Here is a 7632-nt window from a genome sequence, read left to right as displayed (position 1 = left end):
AAATCCCAAGGTGTCAGAGACCTGGGACTGCTGGAGTCCTGGATGAGAGTCGTCCAGGATATCATATCCAAGAACATTCCTCAGGGCCACAGCTCTCCTCGACCCTGCCCCACACCCGCTGAACCTGCCCCACACCTCTCCCTGACCCTGTCCCACACCTCTCCCTGACCCTGTCCCACACCTCTCCCCGACCCTGCCCCACACCCGCTGACCCTGTCCCACACCTCTCTCCGACCCTGCCCCACACCTCTCCCCGACCCTGCCCCACACCCGCTGAGATGCCGGAAGGCACCGCCCAGAATAGACCAGGGACCCATTCACCAAGCGGGATGAGGGAGGAGGTGTGGGGGTGACTGGAGCAGGGGCAGTCGCTGGTTTGAGCTGGAACACGGTGAATCTCCTTTGATGATGGTGGGTGTAATCTGTTTGAGACTTTGCTGATGGCCTTTTCCACTCTAAGTGGCCCGACGTCGCGATGGGCCAGCTGTAACTTCTCCCCTGTCCGGCCAATGTCAGGTCCAAGGTCAGCTATTCTCCCTCTGTTGGGTCCATTTTCCTCGGTCAAGACTTGCTGACAGGATGCTCAGTTATGGCCGAGAGAGCCAGACTTTACAATGGAGCAACGGTTCACTGAATTTAATAGAAACTGTGCAGACATAAAGGAGAAATAATCAATGCGAGGCCAGCAGAGCCATTGACTAGAACTTTCAAACTAGAGCTAACACTGATGCAGCAGCTTGGCTGTGGTAGATTAATATCAAACAAATACCGTTTCTTAACATCATCAGTCTAAACAGTGGTCTTCCTTCCCGGAACCAGGATGACGGTAAGCAGGGAGCGTTGACGTTGCTCTGGTCTCGTCTTGGCAAGACTGAAATGAGAGGAAGGGAGTTAAATGCCACCACAACGAAACGGAACGTGCATATTCATGGGTGTGTTTGTCAATCTCATTCCACAGCCTGCCTGTGAAGCCGTGCAGAACCCTGGCAGGGTTGGTGGGTGTGACAGCTGGAAGAACTCAGCAGGTCAGGCAAGGAGGAGAACGAACCGTCAACATTTTGGGCCGAGATCCTTCATTAGGACCGGAAAAGCAAGAACAAGAAGCCATAATAAGGAGGTGAGGGAAAGGGATGGAGTACGAGCTGGCAGGTGACAGGTGAGACCAGGTGAGGGGACAATTGAGAATCTGGGGGGTTGAGGGGTGGAAAAGGTACAGGGCTGGAGAAGAAGGAATCTGATAAGAGAGCAGAGTGGAGTATGGAGGAAAGGGAAGGCGGAGGGCACCAGAAGGAGGTATTAGGCTGTTTACAAAGGCCGGTGTGTACAAAGGGCCTGAAGGATCATTTGGGACCCAAGTCACCCCAACCACAAACTGTTCCAGCTGCTACCAGCCAGGACCAACGGGCTCTGGGACAGCTTCTTCCACCAGGACATCAGAATGCTTAACTCACGCTGATACAATCGTATTTCTATGTTATATTGACTATCCTGTTGTACATAATGTTTATTATAAATTACTATAAATTGCACATTTAGACGGAGACGTAACGTAAAGATTTTTTCTCATCATGTATATGAAGGATGTAAGAAATAAAGTCAATGGAATGGGCAGGTGAAAAGAGGGAGGAAGAAGGAAGGCAGAACGGGGAATAGAGAAAGAGAGATGGGTGAAGGGAAGTTAGACAATTCAATATTCACGCCATCAGGTTGAAAGCTAGCCAGACCGAATAAGAGGTCTTGCTCCTCTAACCTGATCATAGCAGTAGAGGAGGCCATGGACAGACATGTTGGAATGAGAATGGGAACTGGAATTAAAATGGTTGGAACCGAGAAATCGCGCTGGTTATAGCGGATGGAGCAAAAGTGCGCTTTGTATCTCTCACCCTGCTTCAGCCCGCACAGTTTCCTCAGCCCCTGTAACTGAACATCGAACCTGCTGGGGACTCCAGTCCCCTCTTCCCACTCCCACTCTGATCTGTTGATGTGTTCACCTCATGCTCTGCTCAAAGCCAGAAGCAAGCTTGGGGAACAGGTGCGCCATCTTCGGTCCGGACTTACAGGACAAGGACAGGCTTTTCAGCCCACAGTCGGTGCTGAATTAAACTAAAGCTCTTCTGCCCACACGTGACCCACCTCTCTCCACTCCCTGCCTGTGTACGTGTCTGTCTAGATACCTCCTAAACCTCACTATCGTATCTGCCTCCTCCACTACCCACTGGAGCGCATTCCAGACACCCACCACTCTCTGTGTAGAAAAACTGGCCCATTTAAACTTTTCCCCTCTCCCCTCTCTGGTATTTAACATCCCCACCATGGGACCTAGACTCTGACTGTCTTCTCCATTTCAGCCTCTCATAATCTTATGAACCTCAATCAGGTCCCCTCTCGGTCTCTGACACTTCAGGCCACAGATGCTGATAATAAATCAGAATCAGGTTTATTATCACTGTTATGTACCCTGTAACTGGGTGTCAGACCAGCAAAGACAGAAGTATCCGTTGGAGTCTGGTGGTACTATATTTAAAGGTGTTTATTAATAAAAATAAGCAAAACCATATCAATAATGCAAATATACATATAACACAAGGTAGCAGTAATAAACCTAAAAGTGTAGGAATAATAATAATAATCAATAATAAACAAGCTCTATCGATATCTAGGGGTAAATGAATTGTCATAGAATATAAAGTTCAGTTCCGTTCATGAGTGCTGAGGTAGTTATGCTTGTTGAGTTGTAATCGTTGGAGAGAGAGAGAGAGAGAGAGAGAGAGAGAGAGATTAAGCAGTTGCAGTCAGCAAACCTTCCTGTTGCCTTTTGATTCCGTTGCACCGTTGTTGTGGTGGTCATTCAGTTATGACCCCTCTGGTCTTCTGCTAGACCGTTCTTCTGTGGTGGACTCGTCATTCGGGCATGAGTGGACACACACACACACACGTCCCCACCGGCCCTGCTGTAACACTGTGAGCTTTACTGACCGATCTCCTGGTTCGGTCTCCGAAGCCCCCCACCTTTCTTGTGGGTTCCAACACTCAATCAGTGTCCACTGGTGTGTCTGGAGGGTGTCTCTCCAGACCTGTCTTTTTATCCCTACTAACGGGGTCTCAGCTATCCATCAATTCTGAATGACCGTGTCCATCAAATCATGCCACTCCTACAGTCCACTGAGGAATGTTAACGAACAAACTATTGTCCTTGCAGCGAAACAGTAAATAATTCAAAAGGAGTCACAATACAGTTAATCAGCAGTCTCCCTCTCTCTTATCTGTTCTTGCCGGTTTCTCGTCTCTCTTTCTCATGGTCAGCATAACAACAGTAATAGTTCGTGGTTCTCAGGGGAGATGGTTAACTCTTTACCCCCATTGTCCATCAGGTCTGTTCATCACTCATAACATCACTGCCGTGCATCGTGAAACTTGTTGTTCTGTGGCAGCAGTACAGTGTCATGTCCCGAACTGGATGGGGTGCCGGGGAGGGGCAGCACCTCGGGTGAAGGGTCTTGTCGTGTCCGTTCCGGGGCAGCTCACTCACCTTTTGCCCCTACTGGACACTCAGCTCCCACCTCTGGCTCCAAGGGGACGCTCGCATGCCACTCTCCCCGGTACACTGCTCCGACAGGCGGGCCAAACCAGGGGAGGGCCTCACACCCCAGTGAGGCAGGGACACGCCTGCCCTGGCATGAAAGCTCGGCTCTGGTGGACTTGGCAGATGAGGTCCAACGGCCGGGAAGGTGGCTGTGCGACACTCCATCAGAGCGAAGGGCTTGGCGAGGCACGGGAGACGTCGTGGTCACCCCCCTGCAACCAAGGAAGATCCCAGTTGGGACACTTGTTCGGACCACTGGACCCGGACTTCCCTGGTCGAGAGTGGAACTGCCCCGGTGCAATGGCTCTTCCACTTTAAGAACTCTCCCACACTGGTATCCTGTCATCGTGGGACATGATGGACTACCATCACTGTTCAATACATAAAATATACTGTGAATACAAATTAAAAAATTTAAATTAAATAATTAGTGTAAAAAGAGAGCAAAAATAGTGAGCCAATCACAAAATCTGCAGATGCTGGAAATCCAAGCAACACACACAAAATGTTGGAGGAACTCAGCAGGCCAGGCAGTATCTAGGAAAAGTACAGTCAACGTTTGGTGCTGAGACCCTTCGGTAGGACTGAAGATAAAAACTTGAGGAGTAGGGGTGCTGAGTGGTAGTGAGGGAGGAGGCGCAGGGGCAGGTATAGCACTTGTTCCGCTTGCAAGGGTAATTTCTAGGAGGGAGTTTGGTGGGGAGGGAAGAATGGACAAGGAAATCGTGTAGGGAGTGATCCCTGAGGAAAGCAGAAAGTGGGGGGAAGGAGAGATGTGCTTGGTTTTGGGAGCTGGTGGGAGTTATGGAGAATTATTTGCTGGACGTGGAGGCTGGTGGGGTGGTAGGTGAGGACACCCTATCCCTGGTAGGGTGGCAGGAGGATGGGGTGAGTGCAGACATGCGAGAAGTGGAAGAGATGCAGTTGAGAGCAAGATAGTGAGATTCTGTTGATGGGCTATTCAGGCGTCTGATGGTGGAGGGGTAGAAGCTGTTTCTGGGTTGTAGAGTGTGGGTCTTCAGGTTCCTGATGAGAAGAGAGCACGTCCTGGGTGGTGAGGTCTTTACTGATGGATGATGGCCCCTTTCTGAAAATGTCTACAAAGGTGGGGGAGTTAGAGCCCATGATGGAGCTGGTTGTTTTTAAAGGAAGAAATTACAGTAATAACTCACTTTACTTTGAGAAAGAACCAAAGACAAAGAACAAGAAGTTGTAGTGTTAAAAAACTAGATGGATAAGAAAATTCTTTTGCAAGGAACAGACCACAAGACAGTTGAAGGCGTGACGCAGGCTGCAGAGAGGCTACAAAAAGTACAGAATCAGCTGTACTCCCATCACTCACCTCACCTCCAGTGGATCCCACAGCGTACACTCACTTTCAAGGGCTCTACAACTCGTCTTCTCCGTATCGTTTATTTATTTATTTATTTATTTGTTGTTTGTCAGTCTTTGTTTATGTATAGTTTTTCATAAATTCTGTTGTATTTATTTTATTTTACTGTAGATGCCTGCAAGAAGATGAATCTCAAATTAGCACATAGCAACACAGATGTAGTTTCACAATAAATTTACCTTGAGCAAACACGAGGAAATCCACAGATGCTGGAAATTCAAACAACAACACACACAAAACGCTGGTGGGACGCAGCAGGCCAGGCAGCATCTATAGGGAGAAGCGCTGTTGACGTTTCGGGCCAAGACTCTTCGTCAGGACTAACTGAAAGTTTACCTTGACTCACTTTGAAACCACAAATAACTGAAGATCTATTAAACATTTAAGAACAGCACATGCTTATAAAGTCCATAACACATAGGAGCAGAATTAGGCCATTTGGCCCATTGAGTCTGCTCCATCATTTCCCTCTCAACCCCATTCACCTGCCTTCTCACTGTAACCTTTCACGTCCTGACTTATCAAGAACCTATCAAACTCCGCTTTAAATACACTCACAGACCTAGCCTCTACAGCCACCTGTGGTAGGTAGATTCTCTACCCTCTGGCTAAAGAAATTCCTCCTCATCTCCGTTCTAAATGGACGCCCCTTTATTCTGAGATGGTGCCCCACCATAGGAAACATCCTCTCCCCATCCACTCTATCTAGGCCTTTCAACATTCAGTAAGTTTCAATGAGATTCCCCCTCATTCTTCTAAACTCCAGTGAGTACAGACCCAGAGTCACCAAACGCTCAAATGACAGGCCTTTCATTCCCGGAATAATTTTCATGAATCTCCTTTGCACCCCCTATAATGTACCAAAAAAGACCAAGGAAACATGCCTGAACAGCTGTTGTCCTGTCGCACTCACCTCAATAATAAGCAAATGCTTTGAGAGGCTGGTCAAGGATTACATCTGCAGCTTGTTACCATCCACACTGGACCCCCTACAACACATCTACCGACACAACCGATTGACAGACGACGCAATAGTCACAGCTCTACACACCATCCTTACACATCCGGTGAAGAAGGATGCTTATGTGAGAATGCTTTTTTTGGACTACAGTTCAACACTCAGCATCATAATTTCCTCCAGGCTCAACAGGAAGCTCAGAGACCTCGACCTTCACCCTGCCTTGTGCAGCTGGATCCTGGACTTCCTGTCAGATCACCAGCAGGTGGTAAGAGTGGGCTCCCTCACCTCTAGCCCTCCGACCCTCAACACAGGAGCCCCTTACAGCTGTGAACTAAACCCCCTCCTTTACTCCCTATATAGCCATGTCTGTGTCACCACCCACAGCTCCAACCTGCTAATTAAATTTGCCGATGACACTACATTGATTGGCCTAATCTCAAACAATAACAAGGTGGCCTACAGGGAAGAAGCCATCTTTCTGACACAGTGATGTCAAGAAAACAACCTCTCCCTCAATGTCGCAAAAACAAAGGAGCTGGTTGTGGATTACAGGAGGAATGGAGACAGGCTAAGCCCTATTGACATCAGTGGATCTGGGGTTGAGAGGGTAAACAGCTTCAAGTTCCTCGGCATCCACATCACCGAGGACCTCACGCGGTCTGTACACACTGGCTGTGTGGTGAAAAGGCTCAACGGCACCTCTTTCACCTCAGACGGTTGAGGAAGTTTGGAATGGGCCCCCAAATCCTAAGAACTTTTTACAGGGGCACAATTGAGAGCATCCTGACCAGCTGCATCACTGCCTGGTATGGGAACTGAACCTCCCTGAATCGCAGGACTCTGCAGAGAGTGGTGCGGACAGCCCAGCACATCTGTAATTGTGAACTTCCCATGATTCAGGATATTTACAAGGACAGGTTTTTAAAAAAGGGCCCAAAGGATTATTGGGGACCCGAGTCACCCTGATCACAATCTATTCCAGCTGCTACCATCCGGGAAACTACCGCAGCATAAAAGCCAGGACCAACAGGCTCCGGGACAGCTTCTTCCACCAGGCCATCAGACTAATTAAATCATGCTGATTTGAGTGTATTCTATGTTTCATTGACTGTTCTATTTGTTATAAATTATTATAAATTACTATGATTGCACATTTCACATTTAGACGGAAACGTAATGTAAAGATTTTTACTCCTCATGTATGTGAAGGATGTAAGAAATAAAGTCAATTCAATTCAATTTGCAGATTAACCTTTAGTGTGCCCTGCATGAGGACTCCCAAGTCCCTTTGCACCTCAGATTTTTGAATTTTCTCACCATTCAGAAAATAGTCTACGCTTTTATTTATTCTACCAAAATGACCACACACTTCCTGACACTGTATTCCATTTGCCTCTTGTTTGCCCATTCTCCTAATCTGTCTAAATCTTTCTGCAGCCTCTCTGTTTCTCAACACTACTTGGCCCTCCACCATCATTGATGCCATAAAGCCATCTGTTGTGTCATCCAAATCATCGACATCCAATCTAAAAAGAAATGGCCCCAATACCAACCCCTGCAGAACACTGGCAGCCAATCAGAAAAGTCTCCCTTTATTCCCACTCTTTGCCTCCTGCCAGTATCTTTCCTGCAATACCATGGGATCTTACCTTGCTAAGCAGCCTCATGTGTGGCATCTTGTCAAAGGCCTTCTGA

General features: G+C 47.9%; 1 long non-coding RNA gene across 1 annotated transcript; it reads left to right on the top strand.

Moving 5' to 3' along the window:
- Positions 1 to 964: 964 nt before the first annotated feature.
- On the top strand, positions 965 to 7176 carry LOC140735788 (uncharacterized). The gene is made up of 2 exons (XR_012100811.1): positions 965 to 1117; positions 5088 to 7176. It is a non-coding gene; the product is annotated as an uncharacterized lncRNA (long non-coding RNA).
- The last annotated feature ends 456 nt before the right edge of the window (positions 7177 to 7632 follow it).

This window comes from Hemitrygon akajei, chromosome 11 (assembly GCF_048418815.1).
Source record: "Hemitrygon akajei chromosome 11, sHemAka1.3, whole genome shotgun sequence".
NCBI classification, from domain to species: Eukaryota; Metazoa; Chordata; class Chondrichthyes; order Myliobatiformes; family Dasyatidae; genus Hemitrygon; species Hemitrygon akajei.
Note: the sequence above shows the minus strand (reverse complement) of the source record. Positions and strands in the feature narration are given on the sequence as shown.